This window comes from Nematostella vectensis, chromosome 12, assembly GCF_932526225.1.
Source record: "Nematostella vectensis chromosome 12, jaNemVect1.1, whole genome shotgun sequence".
Classification (NCBI taxonomy): Eukaryota; Metazoa; Cnidaria; class Anthozoa; order Actiniaria; family Edwardsiidae; genus Nematostella; species Nematostella vectensis.
In genome coordinates, this window is record NC_064045.1 from 14,447,599 (window position 1) to 14,463,909 (window position 16,311).

Below are 16,311 nucleotides of genomic sequence, written 5' to 3' on the forward strand. Positions count from 1 at the left end.
CGTCATTTCAATGAAGAAATCAGCATTTTTGACCAATCAGATATACGACCAAATCAATATTATGTCAATATACACCTTTTGCTGTTCATTGACCACAGACTTGGCGGTATGGTCTCTCTCCCCTCTTCTAGCTCTTCGAGGGCTTTCTTTGCGGCATGTCTCATGCAAGCGTTTTCTTTTTTTCTGTAGCGAACGAGTGAGCTTGGATTTCGAGCTGCCGAAATCCAATCTCCTAAACAATAACCCGTAGTAGCTAATGTTTAAAACAAGTCACATTTTAAGAGATCGCACTAAAAGACATTGTTTTCGCCACTGTTCATACGGTAAAAAGCGCCATCTTGAAGTATTTTTACGGCTTTTAAGAGAAATAACAAAACTTCTACAACCCAACTTTTTTTCTTCTTTCAGTATATCATTTTTCCGTATATATTTAACTATTTAAGCAAATAAAAAAGGGGGGTAACCGACTTCGTTTTTCTGTCAAAGCGATTTTAAGTAAAAAAACGCGCGCCTTTTGCTGTTTTCTTGTACAACGTGGCGCGCGCGCGCACTTAATACCGGAAAATTCTAACAAACAGCGCAGAAGGGGTGCGCAGTGCAATTCAAGGGAATTACCTTAAATCGGATAAATGGTCGTCAAACCACATTGGTGAATGTCACATTGATGAACATGATTGTCTGAAAAGGCTTATTGATTGCCTAATGAATTTTCTAATTTTTTTTATAACTGATTGTCAATAAACGCTACTGATTGTCCAAACGAGTAATTGAATTTTCGATTGCATGCAAAAGTATGTTCATTCCATTAGAATGAATGTCCAATTGCGTTATTGATTTTCCGTTGATGCTATTGAATGTTCGCGCATATTCAATAATTGTTTTTGGAAGTCGAGTCACGCTAAGGATGTTTCGTGCGATGTTGATAAACGTACAATACACGTTATCGATGTAACTTTTGGCACAAATGAATGTCCCTTTCCCGTTATTGAACAGCAAAAGGTGTATGTAGGCTGACACACGTTTCGGCTAAAGCGGCGAATTATGTGCTGCATCCCACAATCTTTTGCCAAGCTGTTCTGCCTGGAAGGTAGTCCTTAAGTGTTTTTGACCGCTGAAGTAATGTCAGGAGTTTATCTCGTCGAATGCGAAGTTGCTCACATTAGAGGCCAACGTGAGCGTTGTTATCAAACTCGTTTTCCTGTTGTCTTGTTGCAACATTACAGAATGGACAAGGCAATAGAAACAGCAGCGAGGACGGCTAAAAGGGATGCCATGGCCAAATACGAAAGAAAAAACGACAGCCTGATGAATTCAATTAGGTTGAAGAGAAAGGTCGAGGTTGTCGAAAACTGTTATGACGAACTTGATGTTGCTTGGAAAGAGCTCGAAGTAAAACACGCTGACTTTGTAAGACTTCTATGTGATGAAAAAGCTGAACAAGAAGAGTGCTCCATGGAAAAGCTACAGGAGCAGCAAAATGAAGCAATGCAAGATAAAATCCAATACATGGAGTGGAATGATCGTCGCTAAATACAGGATGTTCGCTACAAAGAAGGAGTAAGCGGCAAAGGAGAACTAGGAGGATCAGTGATTGGCCTATAGCTGTTGTGGTGTCCCTGCAATTTGTCGAGTGTATTCGTAATTTTCTTATTCATGTAATAAAAAATAAATAAATAAATTTTAAATGTAAAAAAAAAAAATTGCAAATGTGTAAACATCGATTTAATTCATTATTTTCGGTGAGATGGGGAAAGTCGATGGCCTTAATATTTTCGTAATGTTTTCTTGTGTGGAATGCCAACTATGGCCGTGACAAAATAAACTTTTGCCTTCCCGCTTCGCTAAAAAAGTATTGTCTTTGTGTGTCATATGATAGCGTTTTAACTCCCCAAATCTTAACGAGATATTGAATATTTTTATAAGTCACGTGACCTGCCGCAATTTTTGTGCATGTGCTATTTTGTTTGTCCCTACGTATCCACCGGCGGAGAGTTTTTTTAAAATATTTTTTCGCGAAGGTCACATAATCAGCTAGATGACGTCAAAATTTTACCAAAACATCTAACATTGGCGAGTTTGGTGTTTTGGGCTGAAATGGTGCATTTAAGGCAATGTTAACTAACTTTCAGGCTAAGTTCAAACGTATTATACCTCGTAACTTTATACTTTATACAAGGTAAAACAACCAGGGCTTAAAATACGCTTATACTATATAATCCAAACTATGATATAAATGTGTTTATGTTGGGCATTCAGAATTCGCGCCTTGCGCGTTCCCTAGAGGTTCACTCATGCCTATATATTTAGCTAATTACATTTGTCTTTCACTTGACCTTAACAGTTTTGCACAACGCGTCGTTTTTTCTGGGTTCCCCCAAGTTTTCTTCTAGTTAATACCTGAACATGTTTGTATATTATTACATTCGCAATTGTAACATCGTCTCCAATAAACTGGTGCAAGTCACTCCTCACACCTTGTGTGCTGTTTATGTAGAATAAACGGATCCGAATATACAATAGAGTGGAACCTGGATTTAAAGATGTGCCTCGGGAGAAAGAAAATGTATCGTAAAATCGAGGTATCGTCAGAAGAATAAGAGGGAGGGGACTGGGGACTTACATAGACACCGAAACGCCCCCCGGGCCTCCTAGCCCCATTTTGGGCTTGGGAGGTGCGCTGGGCCCCTCCGGGCCTCCCAGCCCCATTTTAGGCTTGGGAGGTGCGCTGGACCCGTCCGACACCCCTCCAACCCCATTTTAGGCTTGGGAGGCGCGCCGCGCCCCTCCGAGCCCCCCAGCCCCGTCTCATGCAGATGAGGCCCCGCGTAGATTAATAATTGCTAATTGTCAATCTACGTCGGGACCACTTCGCGTAGATAAATAATTGGCAATTACTAATCTACGTCGGGACCACTTCGCGTAGATAAATAATTAGCAATGGTTAGCAATCATTGATCTACGGCGGGACTGGGGCCTTTCATAGAAACTGGTGGGAACCTTGCAATTAGACCCCCGTCTGTCCTGTAGTATATATATATGTATATAGCATGTGCATAGCATTCGAAGGATGAAGTGCGGAAAAGATTACTGCGGGTGGCTAAAGGTCGGCCATGCAAACACGTGTATATATATATAGCATTGGGTTGGGCCGCCACCCTACGGAGCGCGGAATGACAGTTTTTCGGCCGTAAATTCAAAGCCACTTTCGTGGTGTTTAAACCTGAGCTTTACTTGAACACCTCGCTCCCGAACTCCTCGCGAATTTCTCGCAGTCTCTTTTTCATCTTTTCGCGCGTCTCCAGGGAGGGCCCTTTCTTGCTTTTTTTCTCACGCGATGCGAGGCCGTGTCGAGCTCTGATAGTGGCCTTGAGCGCGTAGTATCTCTCTTGTTCCCGAAGTATTAGCCGAAACTCTTCGTCTGAGATATCCCCATCTTGCAGAGCCTTAGAGACCAGCTCGCTGATCGAGTTTTTCTTACTCTCCGCTAAAACCATCGTGTCTTCGTGTTTAGCCACCTTGCTCGTAAGACCCCTAGAGACTATCCCTGCGCCCGCGACACCGACCAGCCCAGCGACCCCTGCCAGCGGAACGCCGATCAAAACCCCTATCCCACTCAAAGAGACCCCTACCCCGGCGCTGGAAAGCGCCCCTGCAGCGATGCCGGATGCCACAGACACAGCATGGGTAACGGTAAAGGCGCGCTTATACTTTTTCCGCACCTGTCGATGATGCGTTATCTCGATGTCTAGAACAGCCTGAGTGTCACATATTTTCTGGAGTCGGAAGCTTTGCACGTCGCCGCCGATGCTTGCCGGAACGGCAGGCGTCATGTGCGTAGCCTTCGGGGGGCAAACACTGGGAAACGAGGGGTATAGGCACCACTGCTAACGTCGCTGTTTGCCATGCTTGCTATGTCGGACCTAGGTTAGCTCTAATACAAGGCGAACAGGCTTGCCCTTAAAGTCCACCCGTCTACCACGGTCATCCCTGATCCATATTTGGATACTCGAGACAAACTCAGAGGAAGATGCTGCGGCACAAACGGGGATGTCGGGTCCATAAACGACTTTCTCGTGCGGCCTCCCGCGGGTTTCTAGGCAAGCGAGAACGTTTGAAGGCTCGCCTAAGGAGAGGCATTGCGTGCGGTCTACGATATCGCAGCAGATGTAGAGGGCCTCTATTTTCGGCAAAGCCACCTTAAGTGGGGCCCCCCAAGCGTGGGCGCCTTATCGGCCGCTCGAAGAAGAGCGTCTGTTCGCCTTTGGTGAGCACAATATGTAGGACCACCATTGTGTTGAACACAGCACGCCTCGTGTTTAACAGGACTGAGCATGGATTGGGAAGGCTGGCGGATGCTGAACGAGGAGGCGGCCCCCCTTCGTGGGGCGGAAGAGACGAAAAAGGCGGCAACTGCGGTGGGAGCCTCTATAGCCGAACATATCAAACACGCTATAGCCGAACAAGTCAAACACGCAAAACCCGGTTTTCCTAGGTCTCTGACCCTCGGGCAAAAGCTCCTCTACGCCGTGCCCGCGACCCCCGTGGAGAGCACGGCCTCGGAAATCCCCCCACTACTCACGCAGCTAGAGATACACGTGGCTGAGGACAAATCATTCACGACTAGGGTCCGAGACATATTCAAAGAGACAGTAGTCTCGCACAAGTTCGCTAAGGAGTCTCGCCGGTGGCTATCGAAGCCTTCCTATGGGTACTGGCCACAGCAACTCAACTTTGCGGTCTGGTGCGCAACCGCCGGGTGCGGGGTGTCCCTAACCGACCCAGCTTTCGCCACACTCCCCTCTGTCATCAGAGGATTTCTAAGGTTTCACGTCTACTTTACCACGCGGAGGATATTCTACAAACTCGGCTCCCCCCTGCCTGGCGACAGCCCGTTCACGCAAAAAGATAACCCCTACAAGAAAGCCGCTTTTGAGCGTCTATGCATAGAAGTCGGTCTGCCGCGTAAGCCGGACTTCCGATGGAAAGGCGGGCGGAACCACGGGCTAGGCGATGTGTTTGTGTTCTACCCGGGGGAGGGGTATCGAAACTACGACACGGCGGCGGACGAGTACCCGAGCCACCTCAATCTGTTTAGCGACGAAGGTGGGACGTACAATAGTGGGAAGCAGGTGGGTTTCATACGCAACGACGACCACGGGGGCGTGCAATATAGCTGGTTTGCGGGGCTGACAAAAGCAGGGCTAGGAAGACTCGATCGCTCGGTCGAGGCGTTCGTCTACACAGTGCTTGGCGCACAGGTAAACGTTCGTTCCTGCATCGCGGGGGCCGGTGGGCCGGCCATGGAGGCTCAGGCGGAGTTCACGAAGCTGCTTGAAGACGCGATCATAGAAAACGACATCGCTCAAAGCGTGCAAAGGTACCAGTTAGCCGTGCAGGAGGCCAAGGTGAGACTGAGTCTTGCGGTCGCACCAGGAGTGTGGCTGATGCCGAGCGATCTGGTGATAAACACGCAAAGCGTCGTGGGCTACAACAATAAACAGCAGAAAGCCACAGACCCCATGACGCTCGGCGCAAACGCGATCAACACCGAGACAAAGCCAGTTGGTGCTCATAACATGGCCAGTGGGCATCCTAGGGTGCAACACGTGACTGATCCGGGGACCGACCGCGTGCCGTTCCGGCGGCGAAGCAAGGCTTTCGCACCTGCGAAAGTGCACGCAGAGGGCGCGGCGCCTGCCCCCTCTCCACGTATGCATGCTGCGCATAGCATGACTGCCGCCGGAACGGCAGGCGCACCCGGACCGGGCGAAAAGAGTGACCACACCGCCCTCAAGGCGGGGTTGTCGGCACTCGCGGTGGCCGCGGCGTATTACTTGTTCCGACGATTGCTTTGCATTCGACGAACCAAGAACGCGGCTACGACTAGAATGAGCAGCCACGCATTTTTGCCAAGGAATTTCATCGCTTCCCCTGCAGCCTTAAACACGAAGTTCGCGATGCTGCCTACGAGCCCAGGGAGAAGATCGCCTAGCTTTTTCCCGATAGCCTTAAGCCCGTTACCGACCCCTCTGGCCACGGAGGAGAGCGACCTGCCGAGCGACGTCACAATGGCCGCGATCGTCGTCGCTACGGCCAACCCAATAGCGGTGACGGTAAAGCCGTACTTTTTGAAGATGGCTTTGATGCGCTCTCTTAGCGGCTTTTGGTTCTCGAGCTCTTGGTTTTCGCGTTCTAGTTCGTCAATCTCGGATAGCCTCTCCTCGTTGCGCTCACGAGCCTCTTGGCGGCGACTCTCTGACGTGTTAGGGTCGTCGATGGTCTCCCTGTCTGTGGCTACCACCCCTTGCAGCTCTTGGACTCGTTCTGTGTTCTCTTGGATGACCGCGTCTATCTCTGCCACAGACCCCTTCGCCAGCTTGAAGCCTTTCAGCTTCGCAACGTCCTGTCGAACGCCCCCGTTCTCATTGAACAGCTGTCTTGGTTTAGTCCAATCTCCTTTGTCGAGGTTACGAAGCTGTATTAGCGTCTTGCCCCTCTGGTCTGACGGGCACCGTATAAGATTCTCGTTAAGGTCTGGGTATTTCTCCCTGAGGGACTGGAGACCGAGTCTCGTCGCTGCACCCTCTGTGGTGAACGAGGTTTCAGCGGTCGTTTGCGTCCGGCCCCCTGCGATGACGTGCTCGTCATTGGGATCGACCCCCCATCGTCGGGGTCAAACGGGATAAGGTGCGTCGTCTCGTCGTCCCCCGCTCCGCGATCGGCGGACGCACCCGGCAAGGTATCTTCAATGTCAACGTCAACATCATCCATGATGCGTGCGCATAGCTCATGCTACGCTATATTAGACATGTCTAACAGTCCGCACCATAGCCACGTGACTTCGTACTACTAGAAATGTCAGTCAGCGATAAACTTGACCCCCAACGAACACCCAGAACTCCTCTGGGGTTGAAAGCCGAGAGAACTGTTCACCGGGTCACTCTCAACCCGTCGACGGCCTCCCCCGGCGAGACGCTATATGTGGCGGTCCCAAAGCTATCGGAAGGCGTCACGCTCGTGCCTGGCTCCTTGAGGTTCTGTTTCGATCTCTCCATCTCAGGCCAAGCAAATAACACCGTCGTGAACAACGTCGGCCGAAATCTCGTGAGCCGCCTGAAAATCACGTTTGCAGGAGAAACGCTCCAGGACACCAGCCGCTACGATGTCTTCAAGACGTATGAGGAGCTTTACCTGTCCAAGGTCGAGAGAGAGGACCGCATGGAGCAGGGCATACAGTCAGAAAACATGCGCAAGCTTCGCTCCAAGGCTGGCGATAAAGCGACTAGTAACGCCAAGGAGAACGCTCGAAGTACACCATCCCACTAGACCATCCTCTGCTGACGGACCACGGTGTACTGTACCCAAGGGCGCTCTCCGAGACGCTGCTCTTCGAGATCACGCTCGCAACGGTTGACCAGATAGTAGTCGGAAGCGATGCTACCAAATTATCTTATGGCATCAAAAATCTAGTGCTGGAATACGAAAGCCTGAGGGACGACAACCTCGCCCGGTCTGCAGCCGCCGCCTACCAAAACGGCACAACGTTATTCTACGAGCAAGTGAACCTTCACAAGACCTTCGTTATTAGCAAAGGGACGGACAGCATAATCAACGAGAGTGTCAACCTGCCGCGAAGGTCAATGAGTGGTCTGTTGCTCCTCTTTGTGGAGCCATACACGGCAGGGGCTCGCGACTCTGAGAAGTTCGTGTACCCCGACATCAAGAGCGTTCGCGTTACAATCGACGGCATGCCAAACAAGGTCTTCAGCCAGTGACTGCGCCCCACGGACTTATGGAGGGAGGCGAAAAGGTGGTTCGTCCGCCCCTCCCCGGGGGTGCACAGCGGAGCGCCTGCCGCCCCGGCAGTCAGCCCAAAGTCGTTCTATGGCGATAACCAGTTCGCTCTGTGGATAGATCTTTGAACGACGGACGACAGTGCTATCCATGGGGGTGGTCTCCGATTGGTCAATACCCGCGACGGTGTGCATCTCGAGATAAAACGCACGGCAAGCGGCCAGGATACCGTAAACTGTCACGTGTTTGTGGTGGCCGACGCCCAAATAAACCTTATGAACGGACAGCTAGAGTCCATACAATACTCAGCACAGACACCGAAACGTGTTTCTGCGCGAAGCTCTGCGCCGGAAAGGCAAGCGGTATGGACCCGAAAAACATCCCATTTAACGCTCTCATCGTGGGCCCGACGTCATGCGGGAAGACCCGATTCATAGTGGACCGGCTGCGCGGCCCTTTCCGGGGCAAGTTTGACTACATCGTTTGATGTAGACAAGTTTGACTACATCGTACTCGTGTGCCCTACCTTTGTCTACAACAAAACATACGACGGCTTCGGCGAGGGCGACAATCGTCTGTTTGTCGTCACACCTGAGGCGGGTCAGATCGACATACTGCTGAGGTTTGTCTCCGCTGTCTTCGAAGGCACTCATACGCTAATCATACTCGACGACTGTGCGGCCTCGAAAGACGTAAAGAGGCGCTCTGACCAGCTCGTCAACTTGGCGTTCAGCGCGCGCCACGTGGGTATTAGCGTGTGGGTGATCACGCAGCAGCTCACCAGCATCACGAAGCCGTTCCGTGAGAACATCGCGGCCTTGGTGGTCTTCTATACGCCGAGCAAGGCGGACATGAAAGCTATCCTGCATGACTACGGCGCGGAGCTCTCAGAAGAGAAGATGAAAGAGTACATGAGACCCTCAAGACAAAAAAGTTCTCGAAGTTAGAGTTTTGCTTGCGTCACCCTTATACCATCGCCCTAGTTGAAGGGTAAGCGCAGTAAACCACCACCCACGTATACGTATATATATACGCATTGAACACACCGCCCTCAAGGCTCGTGAATACGTATACGTATATATACACACGTGTTACACCCTAGGGTGCATGATGAGCGACGAATACTTTGAAAGTCTTCTTGAGGGGGACGCCGCCGGCCTCCCGGCCGTCGAGTCGCTGGGCTGCTCGGCGCAGCCAGCCGGGACGGCTACCGGGGGTGAGCAAACTGAGATAGCAGACGCGAGGGAGAAACTCGCGATTCTCGTAGCCTCGGGGAAGTTGAGAGAAATGGTAGGCAAGGCCCTGACTCACGACGACGTCAAACGCATGAGCGCCGAGGAGGTGAGGAAGTACGAGAAGCGATACGAGACCGCTCTAACCAGCCGGACTACAGACGCCCTGGCAGACAGCTTTCTGAAGCTTACGACCAAGCTAGTAGGCATGGCGCTGCCGATAGACAGTGTGGTCGATCTCCACAATGACCTAGTGTCCGACTACATCATCAACAACGAGCTCCGCACATTGTGCGGAAGCCTGTCTCTACGCTGCGGTCGTTTGATGGCTTTAGCCGTCGGGGCGTTACACGTAGCACGCCATGTGAACACCGCCGGAACGGCAAGCGCTGACACGCGGTGCCAACACGAGGTAGCAGTCGCGGACCCACCAGTGCTTTGCCCCCCGAAGGGTACGCACACTGGCGAGTCTGCCACCTAGAATAGACGTTCATTTGAAAGCTTGCCACTTCTTCAGCAACCAAGTAGTTGCACCACAAATGGAGAGACCTCAAGGTAGTACTAGTGCCCAGCCTGCCGGAACGGCAAACGGGTCAGCGGAACCTGACAAACAAGCTGCTGATGAGCATCATAAAAAAACTGCTCATGAACCTGCACGTACGCCTTCGGCGTTAGTGGAGAGAATCACGATCCTCGAACCATCCGCGACCCTTAAACACAGACATTTAAACACAAGGGCCCCACCCATATCCGCACGTCCGTGCATCATACGCGTGTACGCATATATATGTCGACGACGCAGCAAAGCAAGATTACAAAGACCATCACCGACGCCGCAGTCATAACCGACCTCGTCGCCGGTATCGGCTGGGTTGGGCGCAAGGTCTTTCGCGAAGACTTCACCAAAGACCCCTCCGCGAACGCCATGGACTACGCAAAAATGACTGCCGCCGTTGCAGTTGCTGTCGCTTTGAAGGGTTACCTTGAGGACCAGAAGATCCTGCCCATGTAGTAGTGTACTGTGGCACACTACTACATGTGTAGGCCGTGTATTAGACTCGTGTTCATGTATGTACACGTACACACAGCACGTGAAGTGTGCGAAGCACACACACACTACTCGATGGCCTCCATCGCAATTTTGGTTGGTGGCGCCGTCCTAAACGCGTCTGCATTCGTTGGTGGCAACTACCTCGCAAAGTTCCTGTCGAACGATGAGATCCCTGCCTTAGCTGAGAAGGAGAGGCACGACAAGGCCCTAGAGAAATACCAACAAGACTATGGACGCTACCAACAGCCGCGACAAAAAATCCTTGATTGGCAAGCTCAAAGTCGCGAGAGAGGGGCCCTCGCAAAGCAAAACTTCACCGACACTGACTACGCGCTCAAACTCTACAACCAGACCCGACCAAAACAATCTCCAGAGTCGATGCCGGCTCCTGAGCTGTCCGACTACTACATCCCCAGCAAAACGCAGAAAAACGCCGAGTTGGCGTACATTGGCGCCGGCGCTCTCGCCATCGGCTACACAGCTAGCCGCTTGCTGTGATGCAGCTGCCGTTCCGGCGCCGCAGCTGCCGTCCCGGCGCTGCATCTAGGCGGCCTTTTTCCATACTGCGCGTATACGTCTGCGTATACGTATACGTATACGTATAAGATGATTGCAGACCAGTTGTGGAGTGCTATGCACGAGGTAGCAGCCGCTGCTAAGCGAGTGACACCGAAGGTGCCGTCGATGGGTGGATTATGTAGCTTTGGTGACATTGCTAACCGAAGCCTCGAGTTGTGGCGCGCAGACAGGGAGTGCGTTAAGAGATTCGCCAATGTCGTTCTCCGAGGGCCTACCGACCTCAGAAAGTCCGCCTAGGCACTACCCGAGCAGACGGCAACCGCCTGTTGGAGACTAATACACCTGTTGCAGTACATTCCGACATGTAATGGCGGCGAAGCGCATGTCCGACGAAGAACTCGATGCGTTCCTTCGTCCTATATACTACGCCAGAGGTGGCTACCAGGGAGTGACCGCTCTGCATGCCAAACTTCCGAAGGGCTCAGCCTCCATAGATCGAGTGCGCAAGTGGGTAAGCTCGCAGCCCGTCGGGGGCTACACACAGACACCCCCTCCTCCGACTACCTACGCCCACTTCTCGGAGCAGATATCAAACCGTATCCACCAGTCGGACCTGCTATTCTTGCCAACCGACCGCGGGTACAAGTATGCCCTGACTGTCGTTGACGTTGCTTCACGATATAAAGCCGCCCGCCCACTGAGGACTAAGAGCGCGGCCTTCGTCTCCCGCGAACACGCTGACATCTATGCAGAGGGACCTCTCACATGGCCTAAAGTCCTCAAACCGCGAGTGGGTTACTGCTTTGCCAATCGTCATCTCGGACATAAACGCAACGAAGACTCGCATGACTGGCTTTGCGCCTAAAGACGCCATAAAGCTGAGGCGCGTGCCTCTCAAAGCCGAAAAGCCCCCCTTAGAGGTCGGAACGGAGGTGTACATCGCCGTAAACGAGGAACACCTTCAGGGCAAGGGCCGACGGCGAGCGACGGACCCTTGGTGGACAGGCAAGGCATACCCAATACTAAAGAGGGTCATGGAGCCCGGACAGCCAGTGTTGTATTACACGGCGTACTCTAAGCACGGCTTCACGCGTTCGCAGTTGCGTAGCGCCACGCTGGCGTGATCAGCGCTTGTGCTTTCTATTGCAGCTAAGGCACGTGAATCTGACATTCCACTTGTAGTGACCCTGACTGTCGTCCAGCCGGTCGATACTGAAGCATTGGGGATGGCTCTTGGTGTACCCCTGAAGCAGAAGCTAAGCGCCACAGACCGTGCACTTCTTTTCCGCTTCAGCAATCATGCCGAGTACGTGGTGTACCGTCAGAACGTGGTGCGATCCCGTCTACTTTGTGCAACCCTTTTGTCTGTCGTCTATAGCGTATCGCTTGATTCGCGCTATAATGAGCTCTTCACTGGGCGTAGCTTGCAGTCCTGTGTGAACCAAGGCACCGGGGGTGGTATCGGGGGGGGGATCACGCGGACTATCTGGTCGGCGTGCCGCACGCGGGAGATGCCGGTGTATACAGCATTCGTGATCCAGCCCTCTAAGCTGTGGTCTATGATAAACAGACGTCTTGGAGTCTGGATAGTCTTCCCCTGCACCCGGTGGACGGTTCGCCAGCCCGCGTATTTTCACTCGAGGGGAAGCCCGTTAAGGACCGCGTCGAGAGGAACCTCGACTACCGTGCCTTTGTAAGCGTCGACCTTCTCACCCCTTTTGCCTGGCACGGGCACTGGCTGCCCTTGCTAGCGATAATGATGCGCGACGCTAGGATCGGGGTCAAAGCGGATGGTTGCTGGCAATCGGGGGTAGTTTTTCCTGTGGTGCTCTACCAATCGCTGCTGAACGAGAGCCCCCATCTTGTTGGTCGAGCACATCCACATATCGCTTGGGTGGGCCTGCTCGATCGCCGCGTCGAACGCCAACCCATCCTGGGAATCTGGCTGACACCAAATCCGGCCCTTTATGTCGTGGAGCCTGGAGGAGGGCGCGGCAGAGTCGCAGTCGCATGTACTGTACGGCTTTCCGCAGTCTTCACACAGGCAGCGGTAGTCGGACTCGAACCAGCGGATGTTCCCTTGTGCCCACTCCTTGAGCATATCGTGAGGCCCGCCCTGGGGAGATAAAGAGGGGCCTGACCATAGTCCATGGGGCCTGCCCATAGTCGCCACAACACACTACCTGACACGGCCGCGTGGCGAGATACCCTAGGATGGCGCGTAGCACTTTATTCTGTATCTTACAGCATTCGTCAATGATGATTACTTCTGCGAGACGGTCGAGTTTGTGCCCCAGCTCGGAGGGCCTACACTCCTCTATCGGCTTCTCGGCTGGTATGCAGAGGTAGTGGTGGTAGGTTTGAGCCTTCACCGCGAGGCGCGGGTTGTTGCGATGGTCGTGGGCGAGGTCTAACCGCCCGTATCGCAGGCTGCGACGTCAGTCTCTTTCTCTCTCTCTCTCTCTCTCTCTCTCTCTCTCTCTCTCTCTCTCTCTCTCTCTCTCTCTCTCTCTCTCTCTCTCTCTCTCTCTCTCTCTCTCTCTCTCTCTCTCTCTCTCTCTCTCTCTCTCTCTCCTCTCTCTCTCTCTCTCTCTCTCTCTCCTCTCTCTCTCTCTCTCTTGTGACTATTGATATTATTTGCTGTTTCCTTTCTGTACCCTAAATAAATTAAAATAGGTAATAGGTTTGAACTAGACATTTTCAACCAATTTGTTCTCCTCCTTGCATTTAATTTTGGAGTAGCATTAGCATATGTGGATCCATGGTTTCTATAAAAAAAAAAAACAGCAGGCCACCATCCTACAGGGGTGGGTGCACCAATGTCTAATGCATGACTGGAGGTATATTTGTGGATTTTAATTTCCTTGGTGATGGAGTATCACCAGTAATAAGTGATATATTAATCTTCCATATGTCATCTGAAGTGTATCTAACTATATCATTCTATCTTTGGAATGCTGTTGCATCCATCATTTATTTCTTTGCAAGGGCAAAGCTGGTCAGAATGTAGCTTTGATACAAGTGTACATTAATGAAACTTCTATCAAGGGAAGGGTTTTTATTAGAGCAAGGTCCGGGGTGGGGGGGGGGGGGGGGGATCTCCAGAAAGATATCTTTTACGGTATAAAATTCTTACCAACTTCTATCTCTTAGGGTATGTTTTACGATTTTTCCGATTCTGCTATCTTTTAGGGGTTTTCACGCCCGGGGAGGAGGATTTTTCCGATTCTGCTATCTTTGAGGGTGTCTTACGCTAAGTGGTGGCCAAATCGCTTGAAATGTATTTTACTATAAACTACAAGTCAACTGGTCAGTTAATACTTTCGACTTTATTGTCGGTAACATAACAATATAGGATCCGTCAGCAAATTAAAACCAGCGTTGTTTTTTTTTATGCTTTTTTTAATCTCTCCAGGGTTAAAAATTCCTCTGACCACACCCAAGGTGCTATCTCTTAAGGGTAAGAATTGTTGTTGACCATGCCCTTAGTGCTATCCCTTAGGGTTAAAATTGGTTATGCTGTCGAGCACCCCCGTCTCTCAAACTCCCGTTTCTCAAAGTCCCCCCCACCTCCCCCCCTGGAGCAAGGTACTTAATTATATAAAGACAACATCAAACTTGTTCTTTTTCAAAAATAAATCTGTAAAGAAAACAGTTTTATATCAAACCTGTAGGTAAAGAGAAAGGAGAAAATATTAGGAATGTGCTCATTTAAGCTATTATTGCATTATTGTTATATATTTTTTAAAGTAGAGTCACATTTTGTCAAATAGAGTCATTCATTTCTCCCTTTTTCTTCTCCTCATTGACTTTTTGTTATACTTATTTCTCTCTAACCCCAACATAGGTCAATGAACATGGTTTGGTTTAAAAATTTGAAATTCGAATGAAGCACTTTCAGTAATAATTTAGGATTTGCCTCCATTGCATTCATTTTTGAGTAGCCAGTATGGGTGGATCCAGGGTTTCTAAAACCAACAGGCCAATGGGTGGGTGCACCAATATGTAATGCATGACAGGAGGTATATTTGTAGAGTTTCGTTTCAACACATTCTTCTGAATAATCAGTCGTGGTACATGAAAACTACAGTAGCGGGTCTATGGGGGGGGAGGGGGGGTTAGGGGTTTAAACCTCCCCTTGGGCTTTCTTTTTTTGTTGTTTTCAGTGTATCTTTTCATTCCAAAATCGTTACGAAGGTAAAATAATGACACAAATTTTTGGGCGAAATCCCCCCCTTGGCAAAAGCTAGATCCGCCCCTGAACTACAGTATGGCATCTAAATCTTTGGAATGCTGTTAAACCCATGATATATTCTTCACAAGGTCAAAGCTTGTTAGAATGGTGTTTTGATAAATATATACATAGTGGAACTTCTATAAAGGGAAATAAGAATTGACCATTAGACTCTTGAAAAAACATTCTCGTCAACTAAGACACCTTGAACTTTGACAGCCTTTTTCACACCAAATTTTAGTATTTTGTTAACTTTCATACTGCATATTTAATATTATTGAATGAGTGCTTGCTTGATCCATTTGGAGGGGCCAATACAATTCATAATTACATGGCAGTAAAATTTGACATATTTTTAATCTCCTTAAAAAAACTACTAGAGATACTAGAGACACCAAGATCTAGAACTACCCCTATCAGTCACACAAAAAGGTGTTAATTGCTGGCTCCGCTTTTAGGCAGTGCCTAAATTTATATATTACATTTGCACCCAAACTACAGCATCGTATGATATATTGAATAAAATACTGCTAAACCAACATCTTTTGTACTAATTGCTCATTGGGAGATTGTAACTTGGTCCATCCTATAATTTAGAAATATATAGAGATTTGACAAATTCCTATTTTCGGTCAAAAGTGTAAGATATCATATCAGTTGGTACGTGTTGTTGAGCGGATCATGGGCCTGTACCCAACACTATATGTCTAGCTGTATTATTCCAATAATGGCTGTGGATTGAACTCGTTTCTTTGAATAAGTGCTGGACCTGTTTTAAAACTGAAGGTTTTTTTAACACCAGTACAACTGTGCGCAGCATCCTTAGACCTTTTTCAGGCAAATCTTGCAACCAAGAGTGAAGTAGACAACTTGTTAAAGGCTGAGTAAGTTCCATTTATGTCTGACTCACTTTTGTCAAAAAGCCGTTCCTAAGGTTTTTCGACTTTTCAGTAAGATCAAAAATATATATATCAGATTGACCCTTGGCTATTTTGAACAACAGAATTTTCCAAAAAAGGAAAGCACACACATAGATCCCCCCTTATTTTGAGTTTTTTTTAACGTCTTTTAAAGTGACATACAGACATACTTAGTCAGCATAGTCAGTATCTTTTTTGTTTATGGATATTTAGGCCGGTCAATGGGTTAATAATATCGAACCATAAGAATAAAGAGAATCGCCAAATAAAACTTTAGTTATTTCTATTTATTCTGTGCCTTTCAAATGATATAAAAACAACGGGTCCCAAAACAACGTCTTTTTTTTCTTCGCTACTTTAATGTCCTGTACACAATAAAAGGCAATGCGCCCGTGCGTTACGATTCCACGGCGACATAGCGAGCCCTCAAGGGACCCATAGGCCCCCAAAATAGGCCTGTATTTTTTTCATCGTCTATCTCAGCGAGCTGTGCGTGGCGTAACGGTATTACAGGCCTGGGATCCAGGTTATTGTCCTCCCCATTAATGCGCGGGTTGGAAT

The 16,311-nt window shown here is 49.6% G+C and overlaps 1 protein-coding gene across 1 annotated transcript in view; it reads left to right on the forward strand.

Moving 5' to 3' along the window:
• LOC5520270 (signal peptide, CUB and EGF-like domain-containing protein 2) overlaps positions 1-16,311 on the forward strand; it is a 28,560-nt gene that overhangs the window by 2,347 nt on the left and 9,902 nt on the right. The window lies entirely within an intron of this gene.